General features: G+C 38.1%; 1 protein-coding gene across 5 annotated transcripts in view; it reads right to left on the reverse strand.

Moving 5' to 3' along the window:
* Positions 1–22,070, reverse strand: part of elf2a (E74-like factor 2a (ets domain transcription factor)) — a 54,999-nt gene extending 32,929 nt beyond the window's left edge. For 3 of the 5 annotated variants that reach the window (XM_069189926.1, XM_069189920.1, XM_069189910.1), the window contains exon 1: positions 21,736–22,070. The gene's annotated coding sequence lies outside the window, so the exon portion shown is untranslated. Of the gene's footprint in view, positions 1–5,332; positions 5,654–21,735 lie in introns of those variants that run through there. The other 2 variants (XM_069189937.1, XM_069189918.1) reach the window with 2 other exon arrangements.
* Positions 22,071–23,485: the final 1,415 nt, after the last annotated feature.

Raw genomic sequence — 23,485 nt, forward strand, 5'->3', positions numbered from 1 at the left:
TCACCAAATGAATTCACATGGAACACAAGTCAGACTATGGAAACCCAGAGCAAGACTTAGCCAGTTCAACAGGGTTTCTACCCCTACCCTTATGAAAAGTGCCATGTGATCCTAAATATTTATGTCTCACATCTCATCTGAATGATGGCACCACCAACAGCACAGTGTCCTTAGTGTGGCACTGATTCAGAAATTCCAGACCAGAAGGATGAGTGACACAGCGACACTTACTAACATCTGTTAATGAAGTTCATTCTATATCTTTGATGTCTGTACCAGCTACACTTTCCTTGGATAAAAGAATTATAAAATTATATATCTGACTTGTTGTTGACTCATTGAATAGTCATTTCACTTTTGAAGTCTTCCAGGAATTAAACAATTACAAAGAACTGAAAAGGCTCTTATTGAAGTTCCTAAACATCTTATATCTGATTTGAGTACATTGGGCTATGCAATCTGCAAATCATGTTACTGTATGTACATTAATGCAGAGTTTGTTTTGCATCTCTGGTTCTTCCTTTTGAAGGTTAACATTTTATCTTGCTGAAATCCGACACTGTACCTTGTATGTTTTAATCTGAGTTCTTTTGTCTGGTTGACATTCAGAGCTAGATTGTTATCAAGGCACCATCTTGTAAGATGCTCTACCTCACTCCTGTATGCAGACTCATCGTTGTTGTTGATCAGCCCAACAATAGTGGTGTCATCTGCAAACTTGATGATGTGGTTGCTGCTGTAAGTGGCTGTACAGTCGTAGGTGAACGACAAGTATAGCTTAGGACTGAGCCAGCAGCCTTGTGGAGCTCCAGTGTTTAGGATCGCTGTTGAGGAGATATTGTTCCCAATTTTCACCACCCGAGGTCTGCCCGTCCAGTATCCAGTTGCAGATTGAGTTGCATAAGTTGAGTTTTGGGACAAGTTTGGTGGGAACGATTGTGTTGAAGAACAAACTGTAATCAATAAACAGCATCCTAACATAGGTACCCCATCCATCTGAATTTCCTAGGGCAGTATGAAGTGCTAGAGATATGGTATCATAAACTGACCTATTCGGGCGGTAAGCAAACTGAAGTGGGTCAAGGGAGTCTGGGATAGAGCAATTTATATAGGACAATATTAGTCTTTCCAGGTACATCATGACCAATGAAGTGGGTGCCACTGGGCGGTACGCGTTCAAGCAAGTTACCTTGGTCTTCTTGGGAAGTGGTACAATTGTGGTTTTCTTAAAGCACTCTGGTACAACTGACAAAGACAGAGAGAGGTTAAAAATGTCTGTGTACACGGGAGATAGCTTGTCTTCACAAGTTTTAAGAACACGAGGAGAGACATCATCTGGGCCGGCTGCTTTGTGGGTTTTCACTTTCCTAAAGGCTCTACGCACTTCATGCTTCAGTGGAGGAAATACCGCTGTTGTTGCCTCTGTAGTTCGTGATAGCTTGCAAGCCTTGCCACATGCGCCTTGAGTCACCCCCAAGCCGTTTTTCTAATTTGTCCTTGTATTCCTGCTTTGCCAGTTGAATAGCTTTCTCCAGGTCATACCTTGATTTTTATATAGTTCTCTGTCACATGATTGGAAGGCAGCAGACCGCTGGAGCGAACGTCCTTGTTGATCCAGGGCTTCTGACTGGGATATAACCGGATCTTCTCGGTAGGAACGCATCTGTCCACACAGTAGTTGACGTAGGATGTGACCACCCCTGTATACTCATGTTTTGTCTGACCAGCGCTGCATGGTCTTTACTGCAGGTGGCCTGCTCTTTAGCTCCTGCTTGTAAACAGGAAGAAGGAGCACAGAGGCGTGGTCAGACTACCTGAAATGCGGTTGTTAGACGAAGCAGTATGCTTCTTTAATGGTGGTTTACCAGTGATTCAGTGTGTTATTTCCTCTAGTAGAAACAGAGACATGTTGAAAGTACTTTGGTAGTACTTTTTTAAGGCTTCAGTGGTTAGTCCCCCACCACGGTAGAAACAGCTTCCGGATGCGTGTTTTCAGATTCGCTGATAACGCTCTACAGCTCGTTGAGTGCTGATGCTGTAGCAAGCGGGTGAATGGACACAGCAGTCTTAACAACACAGCCTTGCCGGTAGAACCAGCTGTGCGGTCCGTTCTATAAAGCGTGAATCCAGCGGGTTGTACAGTGGCATCGGGAGCGTTGGGCTTCAGCCAGGTTTCAGAGAAGGCTCTGCGTGAGATGACTCCTCAGTATCTATGCTATCTTTTTGCCCCCTTCCAGCTAATGTTAGTTTGTTACACATTCCCAAAATTAGTCTACACCAGGGGTGAGAAAAAGTTGCTGTGGTAGGTTAGATTTGAAAAGTACTAAACGATATTGTATTATTAACAGTGTTTTGTTTTCGTGTTTCTTTTACAGTAACCTTCTTCTCTTTAAAATGCAATTAGCAGTCAAGGCTTCTTCACTTAATATTTGTATAGCAAAATATATTCATTAACCTCTGAGCTTTGAATGTTTTAACATCAACTGAAATAATCAAACAACAACAAATACTTGTGATTACTGTACAGTATGTATATCTCCATTCTATTCAAGAACTGGCCAAAGTTAATGCAGAACTGTGTACACTTGCTATACAAATACTCAATTTGTACTAATGCTTGCTATGACAAGTCATACATTTTATTACCCGTTTTTTGCAAAGCCATTCACAGTACAAGAAACACATTTTGCTTCATAGCTGCTTCCCTAGTGATTTTTATTGTTGAATATTATTTTAATACTTAACATTATATAGGCATAATATATGTTACCAGTGTTTTTGGTGTCACAAAAGCAAATAAGGAAAGCATAAGGAAAGTGATAGAAAGGACAGAAAAAGTCAAAGGACATTTTTATTACCTTGAACTAAACTGAACTGTGTGTATGTTCAAAGCTTATAATTTTCATATATATTCTATTTTTCCTGTTTAGGTATCAAAACATGCAACTGACTTGACAATTCTGAACGTTTAAGTTAACACTGAGTAGTACTGGGTGATTTTCTAGGCCTTGGGGATGAGTCACAAGATTACAAACATAAAGAATGGGAATTTAATTTTCCTTATGCAAAATTTCACATTCTCAACGGGTTTTTTAGAATGAATGCCACTGCAGTGAGACCACTGGTTGTTCTTTTTCTAAGGTTGTTCCATAATTTGGAGGAGTTTCGGATATGTGTGTGAAACCTTTAAATTTAAACTTTTGTATTGTTGCTATTGTTGAACCAGTGAGGGAAATGTTTACATTAAAACTAGTTTTTTTTTTTCCAGCAGCACACAAACAGTTCTACAAAAAATCTCAAACTTAACACCGTTGAACAGGTTAGAGAACAGATTAAACACGGATCTCGGCTACTCTTTCAGGTATACATCTTAGAAAGCCTTAAAAAAAATAGGGTCCCAAGCTCCCCTGTCTGCACCTAGACTGACTGTCGAAGGACATAATCTGAACATGGCTATTAGGTCATCCACAGCCTGAACAGACTGTGAAATACTATGAGGTTGTAAACTAATAATAACAAAAAGGTCAACATAAAAAATGTCATGAATTTCACAAGCACATTTCATTATCTCAGGTCCAGACAAGGGGTGGCAGTATTCCTTATCTCATGAAAATTACACATAAAACAGTCCATTGTAAGCCTTGCTACATGACTACTAACTACTATACTCAGGCTTTCAGACTTGCACTGAAATGAAAGACTAACATTGTAAGTGGCAGCTTTAAAAATCAAGTAAACAGAAGCTGTTGCAGCCTACTATCCAAGGCAGAGGATGAATAAGGTGTAAGGTTATAAAAACCATTTAAATGCACAAATGGCATTATCTCAGGATACAGTCCGGAATTTAATTACAGCTCTACACACTCCTTTAACTGATAAATAAATAGCCTACACTACCGACATTGAGAAAACTTTGAATTGCATAAATCAAATTTAGGTCTGAAATGCATAGTCTTCACTACAACAACGACCCAAGAGAATGTGAAAAATACCTGTACTACTGTTGTGCTGCTCTTGGTTTAGCATGACATATTATGCAAACATTTTTTCCCCTGTCATGTACATCCCACAAGAATTTCCAGTCAACAGCAGCAACATTCACTAATTATGTTTCTGTTTCAGGGTGTGCTTTCCTAATCAGAAAAAGAAAGCCATTTTCTCTTATGCTGAATGTGATCTTTAGAACAGCTTTTATCCCAGATCAATAAGTCAGTCACACATGTGGAAAGCTGTCATTGTTGAGGTGTAGGATATGGCACAATTGAGTAAGAACAGTAATAAAGTAAGAACAGAAGGGCAAGGAAAACTGCAAACAAACCACCACTGCAGCTTTTGACTATACGTTAGAATTTAAACAATATTACACGCATAGCACCCAACAGCTATAAAAGGCTCTTCAAATTTTCAGGACAACATCGTTGATGTTAAGCAATGGCTAAAACCCAGCTTGGCCCTAAAGACAGGGTGACCTGCCCCCGCACCCCTTCCCCCCACCTCTGTACAGGCTGGCCAGGGGGAAAGCTACACAAAGAGAGACAGAGAAATTAAAGAAGTCCAAAGGAAAGAAAACATCCAGAGAAGATATTCCAATTTGCTGAATGACACATGGTGAGGATCTTTCTCTCTCCATCTTTACTAGACTTCATAGATCCACAGATATTATTATGGATCATTAAATATAAATGCCTGACTTCTAGTTTTAACTCTGAGTGCTAAAAGAGGAACATGGGATAGTAAAAAGCAAAAGGAAAATCCTAAAGCTTTACATTTAACACTCAATTTCCACGACTCCTTTACAGGATCCAAACCTCTTAAAATGATTCATTCTGTTTTTCACTTGGTCCACATATTTTACTCCTAAAGCTGAATGTGAGAACAGATCCAGGTAAGGAAGTACAGGCTTGAACAAACAAACAAAAAACACCACTCCCTGTCTAATTTTGATAACTGTCACAAATAATTCAACAGCACAGAGAAAAAAGTGAGCTAAAATTTCAAATATTAATATGCTAAGCACTAGTAGTAGCCTATATTAACATTTTATGGTAAATGAATCATCTCAGGTTATCTCAGCACTCACTACCACATACATGAAATGTTTAACATTTAAAGAATAAAGTTTACTTCACAAAACAACAAACAGGCAAACTGCACACGGTGAGTGGATAGCTCTCATGTCAAAATGGATTCTGATTTACAGCACACAGAGCATACAGTAAACTACTTTCATTTTCTCCTAAAAGCTTTTCTTGTTTCCCCCCAGAGACCACACTGGAAACAAATAAAGCTCTTGGTCTGAAGTAAAACATTGAACTCTTTATAGTCCACCTACCCCAAAGTTGCAGAAGCATGTTCAGTTTGACACCCCTCGGCAGAAACTGGCAGTCACTGGCAAGGATCATGTGCTGTTCTTACCCTGAGTTTCATTCAGCGCTTACAGCACTCCAGGCTCTCTGCGCATTGCTCAGCTGGCTAAAGACTAAAAGCCAATCTTCTCCCTGCTGCAATGCAGTGCGGGTCAAGAGCTGCTGATAGCCTCAGTAACAGGCTCTGTTCCCCTTTCACTTGGCGACTACAGCGTCTCCCTTCTCCTCCCATTCCGAGAGGAGGACACAACGTAAAGCTGGGCAGGGCTGTGCCGTCTCCACTGCCAAATGAAACCAGCCGAGAAGGAAGAGACGTTTCTGTCAGCGATTCAGGGCTTTCAGAACTGGGAATGATCACATGTCTCTGGAGAAACGGTTCAGGAAATGTCACATGCCATGGCACAACAGCTCTTTTGTTGAACACTGGCCACTAAAGATAAAACACACATATATTCGGATAGCATATTTGTCAGCATTATCACAGCATTTGATAATGCATCTGCGCAAAAAAGACACGGGTTTGAGGATCTGTTCGATTCTAGAAGACGTACACATGGTTACAAACTAACACATATATAAACACGTTACCACAACTTGAGTTAAAGAATCTGTTCTACAAACGTGAAGTCAAAAAGAGTTGGTTTAAATCTATCACCTGGATACCGTTGATGCTGGAGGAAATTTAAAGTCAGCTGACAAGGCTTTTTTTTTTAAGGAAAAAAAAACAGACTAAACATGTCAGTTGTTTTCCAAACAGCTGCTGTTCCCTCATTGCTCCATATTGGTTTTTAACATTTAGATGTTGTTTGGCTTTAATTTGATATATCACCATCTAAAAGAGATGTTACAAACATTAATATGCCACTATCTATCTCAGGGGAATAACATCTGAAGCAATGGAAATTAGAATGATTATTTTAGCCAATTACCTTGTCAAGCAAACACTTTCCTGCGGCATACACTGTTCCATGGAACTTTCACTGAAAAATACTTTTTTCTGTCTTTGCGTTCCTGCTTTCCATCTCATTCCTTGAAGTGACACTTTTCCTTTATGCTGACACGTTTTATTTTCTTTTTCCCTAAACGTTTATGGCTGTTCTAACTTTTCTTGTTGTTTTTTTTTGGGGGGGAGGGGGGGGGTTGGAAATACAGCGTAGTATTCAGTTTGGACTCCACAAAAATAAAGCTTAGAAATGAAAAAAAAAATCAGCCAGTTTTACCTACCACTGGCTACAAAACAGCTGTTCCTTGAATGCAGTTACAGCTTCACCAAAAATGTCAAACAATATTAAAATCAAAGCTGTAAGCCTGCTACAAATATAGTTTAGGTCTTTTAAGCAGAACATCTTCCTGTTCACTGCTTTACAGATAAAATGTAGAACACAGCAAAAACAAAAGACTGCATATCATTATTACAATCTAAGATGCATAATACTATTCCCTCCTGGCAGGGCTCAAACAAAACAATTATTCTCCACAGCATGTGGGTTTTTAAACAGAAGCTGCCTCACTTCAGTGGTGATACTCTCGCAGGCCAGACGCCAGTCGTATAAGATATCTCCCCGGGCTCAGCAGGCCCATGTAGAGACCCATAGACAAAGCCATCTCTGGGTAGGTAGTGATCCCACTCACAAGGACAGAGAGACAAATGCCTTCATTTACTGTAACTCCAAGATAAAGCTGAATTGCCAAGTTGGTGGACAGATTCCAGTCACATGCTTGAAACCTGTCAACTACCAGGTGTTCACAAATACCACCCATTGTACTAAATATTCTTCAACAACACACAAACACTATTCTTCTGGATTTATGTCATTTTGTTTATGGATTTCTGTCACCAACATAATCACGAGAAGAAACTCTGAATGGATTCATAAATACCTATTAATATAATAGTGAATAACATTTTTTCCCCCAAGATCTGCAATTGATTTTGGAGGAGAAACAGACTTGCTTCCTGGAAGACCAAACCTAACCTTATAATGGGACTATGTTATTGTACTTCTGGTGCAGATGCAACCTAATTACATTACTGCTCAGCCTATACGAAAAATAAGTATTTTGAATTACAAACACCTCATGACAACCATTGAAATTTGTACACAACAATCTGTACATATAAGTTGATGGATTGTAAGAGGTTTTCTCTATCTTTCTATAATGTGTGCTCGCCTGCTGAATTGGCAGAACTTCTGTGGATCAACAGCGAGTATTCACCTATGAAATGATTGATGCTTGCTTAAACCTAGAAAAAACTTAAAAGAGACCCCTAGAACACGAATATTTGTAAAACAATTAGATCACATTTAATCATTTGGTGATCTGATCCATCCATATTTGGGAAAATTAAAGCTTTTTTTAATGAATACAGGAACATGTGTATGAAGACTTTAATATACCCCATTCACGCAACACAGGCTGCAACAACTGATGTGTGGTAACCTCTTCCATACTGTATGAAAATTCATATTCATCCATCTATGCAAGTGTGATTCACTTACATTTTACTTTAGGTTGGGCAAATACTTATGCCTCATGTGGAACAATGTAGAATAAGTGAACTACTGTATGTGAAATAAGGGAAAGGACAATCACATTATTCGCTGGAGGACCTCTGAGCAGGGCAGCACTGGAATTCTTTGGCTCCAAACACTACAAATACTGTAAAACACAAGTATGAACTCTTGGAAAAGGTTCATGTCTAGGTGTGCCCTGGGAGAAATTAGTCAGGCCCACTCGCTTTGGGGAAGAGGAGACAGATACCCAAAGGCACAACATATATTTTTTTATAAATAGACTCATCCTTAAAATAGAGCACCTTAATAATCCTACATTGTCTAAAAATTGCAATAAAACAAACAGCTCACATAGTGGTAACAGCACATAACTGGGTAAGTAACTAATCTGTTTTACTCTGCTGGTTCACTGAGAAGGAACATTTTAAATTATATTTTACCATAAAACACACAACACAAAGTTTCACCCAGAAATGCTCATCAAATATTCTGTGTATTTTAATAAGCACTAAGAGTTTAGAGCAGATCCTCAATGGGACAAGAAATACAGGTCACAAAAGATTTATGTAGTCTATCCCCCCATTAGGTGATTTGATAACTACGAAGAGCTACTTAAGATCTGTTAACATTGTAAAAGTGAACATAGGAACAATCATAAAAATGAGAAAGAGTTGTACTGTATTACTCATCTTATGTCGCAATAAAGCTTTCATTACAACAAGCAATGTACTGTATGTTAGAAATATAATGATCAATGGTGACTGGGCAAGGTTCTAAAATTAATACAGGGTAAAACTGAATCTCACATTCCACATTTGTAAGGAAAGTGCCACCAGCACCAGATATATTCATTTGAATATTTTTGAACTACTGTAGTTTCACGGCATTGACTACAAACAGTCTGTATTAATCAAGTTCAGGTCCTCTAACTCAAAACTTTATTTCCAAGGTGTCACTGCTCAATTTCTTATTCTTATGAATAACAAAGTTGTAGAAGTAGGTAATATTGTTTAATGTAAAGAAAAGCTAGTTATACTGATAAACTCTCTAATAAGGACAGCTTAATGTTCAATAAGTATGTAAGCATAGGCTGTAAGAAAACAAATTAAAACCTAGGATCACCTAAGCCAACACCTTAGCTTTAGCTTTTAGACTTTTGCTAAGGCTTTCACTTTTAACAAGTTCATGTCGACAAAGGCGTGGCATGGAAGGCCAGTATTGCAAGAGTACAAGAAAACAAGCAGGCCTGTGTTCACTAGGCCACAGAAAAATCTGAACTTCCGTGTGTGCTGTATCTGCCTACCTCTCATCTCCAAGGCAACCCTCACAGCTCAGGCGATCCTTTCCTGCATTACTGACTCCCACATATTTCCTTTACGGGCGGGTCCTCTCAGTCACACAGCAAGGCTGATCTCAAGGGAGAGGTGATGGCACATGAAAAATTTACAGCCATGGAGTCTAATGGTTTAGTGCATATTCAGCAGGTCAACTACTACAAACAATGGCATTTGAGGTCTTTTTTCAGACACATTAGGAATGTCCATTTTGCCTTAGCAAACAATTGCTCTAGAAACAGTATCATCAAACAATGGAATAATTCCTTTGTGAGAAAAGTCCAAGGAGAAAGTCCTTCTGTTCTTCCTTCACAATAAAATAAAGAAGGCAATTGTTATATATTGCAAAATATAAGATAGATGTTTATTTAACATCAATTTAAGTTTATTCTAGCCATAAGTGTCTATGTAGTGCATAGTAGATGTAGTGACTTTCTCAAGTTCTTTTCTCTTCATATGCAGATCATGGAACAAAAGCAATGTGTTTACAAATATGGTCACATAAGAATAAACTTGTTGAATAATTGCTCATGAACCAGTTTAAATTTTTGAGCCCTTCATACAGTACATCAGATATGTTATGTAATCACCTAAATTATGTAAATATGATATGCAATATCTAATTATCATACTTTATAAATCCTAATCTCTCAATCGTGTTGCTGTTTGGCACAAAAGGGCTTCAATAGTTTTGCAAATCTCTTATTCGTGCTAAACAGATGGGTGTGGGCAGTGGGCAGTATGGCAGTTCCTATACAGCATAGTGTCAGTGAAGTCTTTCCCTTTCAGCTCTGAGAAATGTTCCTCACCCTTTCCTTGGCTCATAGATGTGGAGATTGTTTTTCACAATTTTTAACAGGGACATTCTCTGCCAGCCATGACTGAAATCATGCACCTGTTTTTTGACAGCATTATGTTATGAACAATCATTCTTCAAAATCTGTTGCCAAAATGTACTGTGGTCAAACCTGGAAGCCAGTTGATGAATAATCTACAGTAAACCAAGACAATCTCAGCCAAGGATATTCAATAAAATAATGACACTTCAATATATTAAAGCTCTCCACTTTTGATTTACATTTCTTAAACAATTTGGAGCACACTATATGTATATACATTTTTGAATTCTCAAAACCTGGAAATCATTTTAGATCCTCTTTTCATGTTCTTGCATCAACAGCAAAAGTATTTTCTAGCGTGCTGATGAAAGTGTATTCTAAAGGTCTGCCTGCACCTTTTAGGGTAAAATTGTATATTACTATAAATCATAGTTACACAACTTAAGATTTTTTTATTTAAAATTACCAACTATTCATTGTTATATACCCTGAGTTTGAAATAGTCAATTGTGTGTTTTCCATGTTTTTGCTTGTGGCTAATAAACCTTGTGAATGCACACGGGGGAGAATGAGGAAGTGCAGGAGACTCTTGAGACCCTCCCACTTTTGAGAAGCAATTTACTCAGCCCAGTACCAGAGGATTCACTGCCAATCAAAGGACTGCAAACCTAAAAGTGCCCATTAGCCAAGATGAGAGAGACATTTTAACCAGGTTTTGATCTTCTAATAGTATAAACGAGCTGTAGAGATTTTAGAACACGCTGCAAAAAAGTAAGCATTTTGTTTTCAAGTGAACATATGATTGTAAAAGAGCTTTTGCCAAAACAAGTAAGATAAGGCCATTATAAAGGGTTACAAAAGTGATTATGGTACTTCAACAGAAAATTAAGTTTTACAAAAAAGTTACTTGCAGAAAAATTCTATGTAAATATATTTATTTACTACAATAAGCTTGTCATGAAATAGGGGATTTCTGTATGAATATATAACACAAATCTCAAAAACAGCAGGTCCTGTGGGAATATTTACTTGTCATTATCTTCACTGTGATGACACTTAAATTCTTCATTTAATTTAATCAAATTACAGCAAAACGAACACCCACATCTTTCTACTCAAGGATCTCTTCAATATTCTGCAGATGCACAGTAAATTGTTTCTTCCAACTACCGACTTACTCTGTTTTGGTTTAAGTCCTGTATTGCTATCATTTGGTGAAAAGCATACTTACTTTAATATTGAATATCTTCATACTGTCACTGCTTCCCAAAGTCATGAGCTCTGGATTTGTGTATTATCAATTATGAGCCGTATTCTAGGCTAGCTGCTGATTACACAGGGAAGTAAAGACTTGCAAAAGCAAGTCTTTGCAATTTGCAAGTGTCAGCAGTGCGATTTGCTAATCACTTCACCCCTTCAACACACTTAAATTAGCATGCTTTGATAGAAAATGAAAAATATCACTCAGTTCCGTTTTGGATTCTTTTACTTTTTATCTTAAGATATTTATCTTTATAGCTGTAAACACTGAAGTTTGGAACCTTGTACAGAATGCTTATGCCTTTATTTCATCAAATCAACCTGCCTCAAATTTCCAAATCCAATTTAGAAGGCTATAGAATCAATATTGATTATAGTGATATAATGAAATCTAACATGAAAAGAAAACAAAAAACACTGGGTCAACAAACAGTCCTTTCTAATGACACACTAATTTGATAAAGGCCAGATGGCTTGTATTCAAAAAGGTCAGATTTTTGGAACCTATAACATCTGGCATACGATCCAGACTGCTATCGGTAATTAGCACCGAAAATATTAAAAGCTTAATAACCCAAATCAGAGAGTACTGTATGTAGATAGTAGAATGTGATGCACTACAGAAGGATGACCGTGAAAATGGAGCTGCATTTTCCACAAGAACATTAGTTCATTGTCACATATAAAGGAAATCAGAATGCATTCCCTGTGTTGGGAGTCCTTCCTATCCCCTCCATTGCTGTTGTATTATACAAGCAGCATACTTGACATGGTGATCGTGCTTACTTATAAGTGCTGTAATTATCAATTGTCAATTATCAATTACAAAATACCATTGCACCACAACAGCGTAAAGGAGAAGACTGCACTGACAAAATCAATGTTTTCTCTGTGATCATATCGCAGAAATGAAGGTTCCTTGGTTAAAACACAAGAGATCACAAAAACGGTTACAGCCGAGAGGATTCAGCCCATCTAGCCTGTGTGGCAGTTCATGCTCCATCATACAGTATTAGCTTCAACCACACGGCTGGGTAGCTTGTTCCAGACTCCCACAACCCTGTGCCCAAGCAGGTGCCTCCCACTTTGCTCTCTGCTTCGTGTTGCACAGTTCATTTTTCTGGTATTGCCATTGAAAACTGTGAATATTTGTGTCAAGTTCCCTAATAATTTCCTCTGTTCAAGAATAGAAAGTTTTGTTTTTTTCAGCCTATCAGTGTAAGACACTCCCATGTTTCCTAGAGATACTAATACGTTCCATCAGAACCTGTGCACGCACGAAATTGTAATGTTCGCAGATTTGTTTTTCCCCCAGATTGTAGGGATAGCTACCCACGAAGTGAAACGAGGTCCTGGTATCCAGGTAAGTCATATTTCACTCAATATATTGTGTTAGAATCACTTTAAAGTTGCTTTCACAATATTACAATATTTTTAGCCATTCATATGGTGGCAGAATCTGACATTGATCAAATCTAAATTGCCTCTAATCAATCAAATACTTATTTTTATGCCTTTCTTTGTTTGAAAGTGCAATTATTTGGCTTGTAAAGACTGCTGCTTTCACAGCTGCAAGCTACAGGAGGTTATCTTGTTTGTACAGCCACATGAAATACAATATTCACTGAAGTTAAACCTGACTGATTGGGACCTCGCATATTAACTGTGTATCAGCCACCTTGTCAGGTTATTCTAGTTCTACTGTGTAGCCAAGTGAGAATTGTCATTTAAAACCATTTTACTATGTTTACAACCAAAACCAATAATGAAAACCTTATAAATAACACAAATAAAACGTATAATGTGAAGATTTTTTCTCTCTTAACGGGCACACCCATTCCCAGAAACTACGCCAGAATCTTGTCCTTCGATTTTTATTTCAAGAATCTCAGGACCGCATGGTGGCGCAGTGGTTAGCATGGCTGAGCAGCCCGCACCAGACCAGGGGTGCTATCAGCGTGCTCTCGTGGGTTTCCTCGGGGTGCTCTGGTTTCCTTCCACAGTGCAGAGACAAACTAGTAGGTTAATTGGCTTCTGAAAACAACTGGACCTGCTGCGAGTGTGTGAATGTTTGCGTCTGTTCACCTCGGGATGGCCTGGCATCCGGGAATCACTTGTTTCTCGTCAGGTTAGGCTCCAACTCCCCCCACACCCCAGTACTGGATAAAGCGATTAGAAAATGCAGGATGAAAACCTCGGGTAATGCTGATGTCAATTCCCCTCTCAGCAAACACTAAATAACCGACATTCACATAGTTTTACTTATAGCTTCTTTTACACGCACTGTATTATGAGCATTAAAAGTTATTCCCTTTCATTAAATTTATACAGGAGTATAGTATTCTTTCTTCACTACCCTAATAAATGGGCTGTTTTTAAATCTTGCTTAAGTTCTCCAATTTTCTGCACCTTCACGCAAATCCAGTGCGTTTTCCTGTAATTAGCAAAGGTTTTATCCTTGTTACGCTCTGACATGAGATCATGGTTTGTGCCTACATGACATTGTTTACTACCGCTTATCTCCAAATAAGGAGGAAATGTAAATAGGAAAAAAAAAGTCGGGGGCACAAGTGGAAGCTGTCAGGAAATTCACAGAGATCAGGAGAGAGTACTGTTCACGCAACAAGGCCTAGCCTAGCACAGGGTTCCCAGCCATGCTGTTGAAGCCTGCTACCACCTTCTAGCTCAGACAGAAGATGAGACCCCTGAATCAATAAGCTACTCCCAAATGAAATTAAATGAGCGGAAGGGCCTTCTCTTGCTTAACCTTACGTTCTTATGATTTTTCTTCATAACAGGACCTGTTATCAATGTCACTGCCTTGTAACATTCCAACATACCAAGGCAAGAGACCATGGCCTTCTTTATAACACTGCCCAGTGACCCACTCTATTCTGCATTTGAACTTCTCCAATCTACTTCTGGCATGTCGCTATGCAATGTAAGGTTGTATTATCACAACTGCACCTGGCAGCAGAGGCCTTGACATACTGCTGATGGCTTTGAGAAGCTCCTGCCAGAGTTAAATAAGAAATGACAACCTTGGCAATTTGTACCACTTCCTGGAGAGCAGGCTAAATTTGCAGATACTGAATCATTCATCATCTGCATATCCTACCAACCCCTTCTAATAAGCAAAGTTAGCAAAGTCAATTATTGTCCAGAATTTAAATGACTCTCTTCCTTCCAGTCCTGGATATTAAATCATTCTGAAATGGTCATTTTTTTATATTAAATGATCTTTGGAGAGTACAATTTTTAATTTCATTTAAAAAGTTATGTGGGCTATATTGGCTAATTAAAACACAGACTCATTTAAACTGTTGCCACAAGAAGGCAAATCCTTATATCTGTAATTTGTGTTTTCCTACCAAATATCATCAAAACAGATGGTGTCCTGACACCGGCTTACAAAAACACAGAGGAACTGCTGCCAAAATACAGAACAGATAATATTGCTCTTCCCAAGGTATCATCCATGTGATACTTTGCATGTGAAATGTGAAAAACAAAGGTTTTATCAGCTGTGATGATGATGCTGAGGCAAAATCAAAGAAATAAAAAATAATATTGGGCAATTCTACGATAAAACAAGCAAAAAAGGCTGAAGGAGTATCAAAGCCTGACATAGGAGATCAAACTGAACAAAAAATAGCTCTGAGTTTACTTCAGGATGTCCAGTTCAAAACTGATAGAAAACACCTTTGGCAATTACAGCTGGGAGTCTTTTTAGAGAAGGCTCTACCATCGTTGCACACCTGGTTGGTGTAATTTTCATTCTTTCCTCCATCAAGCTTGATGGGGATTGTTGATGGACAGCACTTTTCAAGTCTTTCCAAAGTTTTTCCCATCAGATTTAACTCAAGGATATTCACTGTCTTCACTCTAATGTACTGTAGCTTTGGCCTTGTGTATTGAGTCATTATCCTGCAGAAAGGTGAATTTCCATCCTAGTTTCAGGTCATTAGCAGACTATGGTGGGTTTTTCCTCTAAGAGTTGCCTATACTTTGCTCCATTCATTTTCCTCTCAATCATGACAGGCTTCCCAGTCCACACCGATGAGAAGTAGCCACATACCTCAATGCTGCCACCACCATGCTTGACAGTAGTGAAGGTGTTGATTGGGCAAAGATCTGTGTTGCACCAGATGTAACGCTTTACATTAAACAAAAAGCTTGAATTTTGTCTTGCTTGAAGGGGTGGGTGGTATAACCGGTATAGACAGTATACCGGTAGAAATATGTGCCAATATATGGATTTGGCTAAACCGTCCATACCAGTAGAGATTGGATTTTGATGTTTACATAGATTGTGCCGCCAACATCATCACAAAATGGGGTTTGAAAATTTTTACTATTGACCCATCATAATTTAAAATTCTACCGGATTTTAGCTCCAATTATATAATTCTGAAAATGCTCATCTTTCCGATATTTCGAAATCTGATAGGTTCAAAATTATTGATTATTATCTTCGGTGGTGCAGACATCTGGTTTATGACGTATCTGAGGTCACTGCAGCCAATAAGAACACGCGGGCGTCCTCTTCCCTTTTCCGTGAAAACAAAACGCACATGTTTGGTGTGCCTGTCTGCAAACACAAATACGCAGAGAACCGTTAACGAGATGGGAGCAAACGACGAAACTGTTGAAAAGAAGGGTGCTTCATCGATTGGTTGGAAATGGTTCGGATTTAAAAAGTCCGACCACAAGCAGAAAACGGTTATCTGCTAATTATGTCGGACGACGATTTTAGCCAGAGGCGGTAATACAAGCAACCTCTTCTATCACCTATATTGTATTACATATTTACTTATTAAATCAATGTTCATTAGTTTATTGTATTGTTTCAGTTCTGCAAAATAAAAATGTTCGACTTCTACTTCAGTTTAATGTGAAATTTCAAAAAATACTAAAGGAACAACACAGTAGCTAACCAACAGTTAATAATAACCTAATAGTTAACTCCAGGTGATAAAAACTTACTAAACAAGTCTTGTACTACTTTTAAAGCATGTTCTATTGAAATTATGAGAAAAAATTCCATATCGTGATATATATTGTTACTGTCTAAAATTAAAATTATACTGCCATATATAAATTTAGGCCATATCACCCAGCCCTACTTGCTTGAACACAAAACCTTTTGCAAGAAATTTCAGTATCATTTAAATGTTTTGTTGCAAACTCCATGTGGGATTTGAAATGGGTTTACCACTCTGACAAACAGGCTAGCTTTTGGAGTGACCATGATTGTTGAGTGAAAGAGTCTTTCAAATTATTTCAAATTCACTCTTTCAAATTTCCCATTGATCTCACAGAAATCAATGTCATAGCCCATGTTCTTTGTATGGAGGGACAGCATGATCTAGGCATTGTCTGGGTAGTTCACCTTCCACTTCTTAATCATCAGCTTCATGATGCTCAAAGGTATCACTTTCCCTTTTCCCCAATCTGTGCCTTTCTACAGTTTTATCCCTACATTGTGTTGAAAGCTCCTTGGTCTTCAATGTTGAATTTTTGCTTGGAATTCAATACCAGACAGAGGGCCCTTACAGAGATGCAGTAGTATTCATTCTGAAATAATTTAAAACATTATTGCAAGGCAGGTAGACAGAATCACAACTATGTGTCAAGGTGACTTGACAAAGTATTTCTGTGCACCTGGAAAGTTTGGCTTGCTATAAAAAAGTGGGAGAATACATACTGTATGCACTCCACACATCTTAGTTTTGGATCTTTCTTTGGAGGTTTTTACTGACATTGAACACTTCTGTGGGTGAAAAGTTAAATTTGAACATTAACGTTTTGCTTACAAATATTCATTTTAAAGGATGTGTATATATCATTTGTGATTCACCAGAATGGGACATCATTGAAAGGGGATGCACAGGCCAAGTGCTGATGGTGTTTTTCAGGCTGAGAAAACAAAGGTTCACAGCTAAAACATCAACTGCATTGTTTAAGATGCAACAAGCAGCATTAATTCAGACACCTGCTCAGGGCGTTACTGTAACACTGCACATGCTACCACCTCTGAATTTCTAAGCACTATTTTTTGGGATGTTTGTATGTGATTTTAAAGCCTTGTGAAATATATCACAGGTCTTATAGGTCTTATCTTGTCCTCAGTACCCAGCTTTGCACATGTAAGCATCATTAATTTAAAGCAGACATTATTAGGAACAATATTTCATCCCTATCGATTCCCCCCCAAGGAAATCTTCAATCAGGGCCCTGGAGATACTTAACGCTGCAGAATAATGACAGAAGCCCACCTTTTTTACAGCTGTAAATACTACTTACTACCAACGCTTAATAAAACAAGCCATGTTGGCACCTAGTTCAATTCCAACTGAGTCAAACAGTGGTTCTCTTATATAATTTTGTTTTAACTTTACATTTAGATTGTGTCACACCAGGACAATTCAAACACACTCCAGTTTCTCAAAAAAACTAGTTCATGTTTATCTGCTGACTTCGCTTGCACCTTTTCGCAGAGCAGAATTTTACTGGCTTCATACAGTATCATACTTCTCCAAAAGCAATCAGCTCTCACTCTCTTTACAGGGGTGAAAGATCTGTTTCTCTACCGTAGAGAACACATACAGTGCAAAGGAACAAGTAAAAGGTTTATTCCATGCTCCATTTCAGCAAGAAATAAACCTTTAACATGTTCCTATACAGCCTACACATGCTGACGCAGCTACCAACTTGAATACGCACAGTGCTCTGGTGCATCGTTGGTCTATCTGATGCTTCCAACAAACAGCTGCACAAGAAGGGGAGTATACCAAGAGGACTTTTCATACTTTTCAAAACGACTGTGCTTCTGGAGAAAATTAATGAACATCTGCAGAAGAGAAGGAGGCTTTGAGACAAGACAAATACAAATATTACAGAGGCGGTGATTCCTGCTAACCCTGATATCTAACTACAAGAGTCCTTACAATAAGTCCTTAACAGGGGATCATGATAGTTATTAATCCAGGAAATTATTTAAGATGTTTAAATTATTAATAAACTGTTTTGAATGTCTACTTGTTCTGTTGTTCTGCTTAAAAATGGGAACTCCACAGAACTAGAATGCATTTTGGTTCCACATCGCCCAAAACTGAAAACCACCAAAGTGGTGAAAACACACAGCACCCTTTCAAACAAACCACAAAAACATTTTCAGCTGCTTTGGCTTGACATGAATCCCGTTGTGGAGACATCTCTGTCCGAATTTGCACACTTAACTCCCAATGTCACTACACGTCAAACACCCAAACCAAACTGGGCGTGAAAATATCCTAACAGGTGAGGCAACAACATGTTAGATCTTCACGAATATGAGAACGATACCAGTGATTCCCTGTACCTACAGATACAACCCTTTTGGAAAACACAACCAACAAAGGGAATTAATGATGAAGCTCACTTCCTGATAAGACAGGGCTACTTCACTTTGCTTTCCTCATAAATTCACTATTATCCTGATGTATCCTGTCATTTATACCAATTATGAAGACACAGCAATATTTTCATAAATTAGACCCATAAAAGGATTGGAAGGAAATTTCATAGCTGTCAGAGAGGCGGTGTTGACATTTGCCTTTTTTTAAATACATTTCTGTCCCATCATTGTACCCAGTTTAAAAATGAAGGCTACATAAATTTCCGCTACGCCAATTTTTTTCCTGGGGCATTATTAGAATATTAGTTTGCGAGATCAACACATTTGTTTCAGCTCCATAAGCATCAGATATTGTATTGTACTGTGGGAACAATTTTGAATGTTTAATAAAAAATGTCTACATGAATGTTCCTGATTTTTTAGTTTGAAGGTACTACAAAAACACCGGAATCTGCATTAGCCTTTGTCCCGATATATTTATAATTGTGCAGTAAACTCCAGGTACTATCCTTGTTGTGTGCTATCAAGATTAATTAACAGAATTATTAATACAGAACAAACATTGGTTGTCAGGGCTAAACACAAAATAATCAAAAATCCAATTTTTTAAAATGATACAAGATAACAGTATTTGTAAAGGTACAAGCTTTGTGTAAGTGTTTGAAACTGCATTATGCCCCATATCTTTTTTTCAGCTATTTCTTTGCTCAAGATTGCACGTCTGTTTCACTCTATACACCAACAAAGTACTTTTCTTATTTTCTATCATAGAAAAGGCACTAAGCAAGTAACTTTGGTTATAGTAAGCATTATAAGGATGTGGAGAATACAGTAGATACAACACTGTCTAAAGAAATAAAGTGTGCATAAAAAATGTCTGTACTCTTCTAATTTAAGTCCAGAAATTCATTGTAAAGACAAAGTACTGCACCTCTGTAGTAGGTAGGTGCTGCATTTCAGTAGTGGGTGAAGTAGATCCCACTTATACATGTGAAACATTTTGAAAATCTTTTAAGATTAAAAACAATGAACAAATGCAAGTATTTCATTAATGTAGTGCTTTTATTGATACAGCCTAGTTATTTGAAGGATTATTCTGTGATTGCACTGATCCTGATGTTTTAAAACTCGTGTACCTTAAGGTATAACACGATTCTGCATCGTGGCATTCATGCAATATCTAATTTTATTACAGTATATGGACACATTTCTTGACCCATTCAACGGGTGCACTGCATCATGAATTAGCCATCCAAACTCCAAACACTTTGAACTCCCTGTTAACCAGCTACCATACATTGTGCTCTGATGACAGCCTTACAAACTATAGCTTTCAGAGCACAAACTACAAAACTACGTCATTCTTACACGCAAACATTTTTAAAGTACCTCATTTAAGCGCAAGAATATAAGTACATGTTTAAGTACAATCACATTATTGTCACAAATGTGTCATTTAAAATAAAACACGTGAGGCGCTCGTTTATGATAGCTGTTTGATCGTTTATCTAAGATATTGCGAGGCACTCTTATTTCATTTCTTAGCATGCAGGAAGAATCATACACATGGTAAATGCTAAACACCCAGCATAATATGGAATTTATAACTGTCATGGACCCATTAAACCTGTAATTCAAAAATAACTTTTAAATTAATGTTATTGTTCACTGCGTCATCAGCACCACATTATTTTGTGTAATACTATATCCATTGACAAACTGTAAGCTTGTGTGTACGTACTTCTGACGGACAGCCCTGCTTACAGCATAAAAGCATCAAAAAGCTACTGATATTCTGCTAAAAAAATGATACACTAATCATTTTACAAATACACAAAAGCATCGGAAATGTGCGACAACTGTGAAATGTGCCTCGCTGTTCTTACACTCCGTTCCGATACCAGACAGTCTGCATTTCATTCAGATTCTCGTTATTTTATTGAAGTGCTCAGCTGATGATTGTTCTATTGTTTTTCTATGTAGGTAAATCGAATCACTAATCATCTTTAGAAATGAGAAGGAATTGGGAGGAATTTACTTCAGTACACCCGAACAGATCTCGACTTTACAGAAATTGTTATGGAATCATTGCTTTGTTGTGATACGGCTACCTTAATGTGTAACTTAACAGAAGCATGAAATGCAAAACACTTCCAGTGTCTCAATCACACGTGAACAATAGGCGTAAGAAATACAATGATCTCAGGCAGTTTAATTATACAGCACAAATACTACTATAACATTACTCGCTATTCATCGCTATTCTCAGTCGCTTGAGCTCAACTGAAATGAAAATGAAAACTGCAATATCACGGGTTCAACACTTGAAAGCACTACTCTTCGATGTTTAGTTTTGCATTTCCTATTTGAAACTGTACTAACAACATGTTATTGTAGTAGCGCCTAATGGAGTTAACATGCACTGAACTGACTCGAAAAAAACACTTACCGTTATATCTATACAAGCTAATTTGAAGCGTTAGATTCAACCCCGTATCAGTTTAAATAATAATCTATTCCAGACATGTTTTCCAAATCGAGTTCATCACATCGGCTCACCAGGCCTGAACTTTACACTCAATCGTGTCGGACCAGAATCTAAAAATCTAGCAAAATACAAAACAGTAGCTGCGAATGTTAGGATAGACGGTATCACTGATGAACTCGGGCAAGACGATAATAACGAGTTGCAATTTGGGGGTTACAGATTCACCTCCACAACCACCACGCAGGTTTCCTGCACAGTATCGTGTCAATGTTTACATGATGGCGCTAATTACAAAACATTGAATTGCAGTTCAGCGAAGACTATTTAGACCCGTTTTAGAAAACATGCCCGCAAAAGGAAACAAATTATTGAAGCCACGGTGGAAAATAAGTAAGATTAATAAGAGCAGTAAAAAGAAGCGGCGGCTGATTCTGCTGAACTTGAGCAATCGGCACCGCGCGCACTGGGTGGACTACCGTCGCCTCGACTGAAGCGCAATTCCCGTGATTAAACGAGAAAAGGGAATCCCTTACCTTCCACTCTTGCTTTTGCTCCAAAAGGGATAATGCCAGGCCTAGTCAATAACCCCTATCATACAATGGTGCGGCTGCTATGCAGTTATTTTCCTGTGCTGGTTGTACAGTAACCTCTCCGGGATGTAAAGAAGTAGCTGTTCTCTACAATGCAGCTCCGTATCCCGCTTTGCGTCTTCCTCTTTCAACTGGCAATCTTCTACAGAAAACGGGGGGACGTTTTCGGGATTTGGTTTTCTGTTTTTCGGCTTTAATTTGATTGTGTTTTGATATGTACTGGGTCTCGTAGCTGTGGATCCAGGTCAGTCTCTCGCAGCCTGCCAGAGAGTGACACACAGGCCGTGACGTCACTTCACCCAGCAACTGCCCCCTTTCCCAGAAATTACAACAGGATCGAATTCTTTGTTTCTCCTGCCCGCCGCTCTCAGCTCAACGCCAGATTGGTTCTATGTTTGCTGTACAAAACACTATGCAAATTGTTTAAATTTGGAAAACAGAAAATTAACGGTAACAGCAACAACGAAATGTATGAAGAATATTTTTGCATGGAAAAGGTTTTGAAAGTTGTTAACGCAAGTAAAAAAATACACTGTTGGACTTTGTGTCTTAATCACTAAGGTATTATACATCTTCCTAGGAATGTACAAAAATAAAAATAAATATGTTTTAAAAATAAAAACACACCAAACGGAATCTGAGCCCGTGTTACTGATTTGCGAGTTATTATAAACCCTTAAAAACAGTTTGTGGTTGCGAGTTACAAAGTTGTAAAATAGTAAGTATTTTACTGTTTACTTATATCCAAATACAGAATCATTGTCTCTTTCTATAACTTCTTCTTTTTCTATCACTTAATTGCTTTGGATTCCAGTTTGATTTCTGTACGACACACACAGGGATTCTGCCATTTTAATGAACTTGGGGAAACCTTAAGATAAGTCACGAAACCAACAACTAACAATTGGTAAATATGTTAGCGAACATGTTTAGTCGAGTCTATTACCTTTTAATAATACCTTCTTTTTTTTACTGAACTACTCAGAAAATACTGAAATGATTTTTGCTAGACCTAGATGCAGATTGATACTTTATTGATCGGGTGAGGGAAATTGCAGTGCAACAGCAGCTTAGCACAGTCAACAAAGCACAGTGTAACGAAATGATACAATAATACAATACATACAATACAGTCAGTACAGTCAGTGAAAAGTGCAGTAAAAGTAAAAAATGGATTATGCAGATTTGCTCACAGTACAAAATATACAAGAAAACAGACCCAAAAGTACAGTACACAAAAAGTTGTATTGCACATTATAAATATATTGCACAAATCCCTAGCATATACTGTACAAAAACAGTTGTAAATAGGAAAAAAACAGATGCACGCAGAGAGTTTTACGTTTAGTCCAAAAACAGGTCAATGTTGCCCCTGCCCAGACTCACAATGGATGAGTTGTACAGTCTTATGGCAGAAGGCAACAATGACTCCCTTTTGCACCGTGGTTGGATCAGACTATTGCTGAACGTGCTCTTCATTCTCACAAAATGTCATAGAGGGAATGGGAGACATTGTCCATAATGGCCATTAATTTGGACATGATTCTCCTCTCAGCCACTACCTCCAAAGGGTCCAGTTCAGACCCAATAACAGAACTTGCTCTTTTGATGAGCTTGTTCAGCCTGTTAGAACTCCCTGCTCTAATCCCAGAGCCCCAGCATACCACCGTGTAGAAAATGACGCTCGCCACAA

This window comes from Lepisosteus oculatus, chromosome 1, assembly GCF_040954835.1.
Source record: "Lepisosteus oculatus isolate fLepOcu1 chromosome 1, fLepOcu1.hap2, whole genome shotgun sequence".
NCBI lineage: Eukaryota > Metazoa > Chordata > Actinopteri > Semionotiformes > Lepisosteidae > Lepisosteus > Lepisosteus oculatus.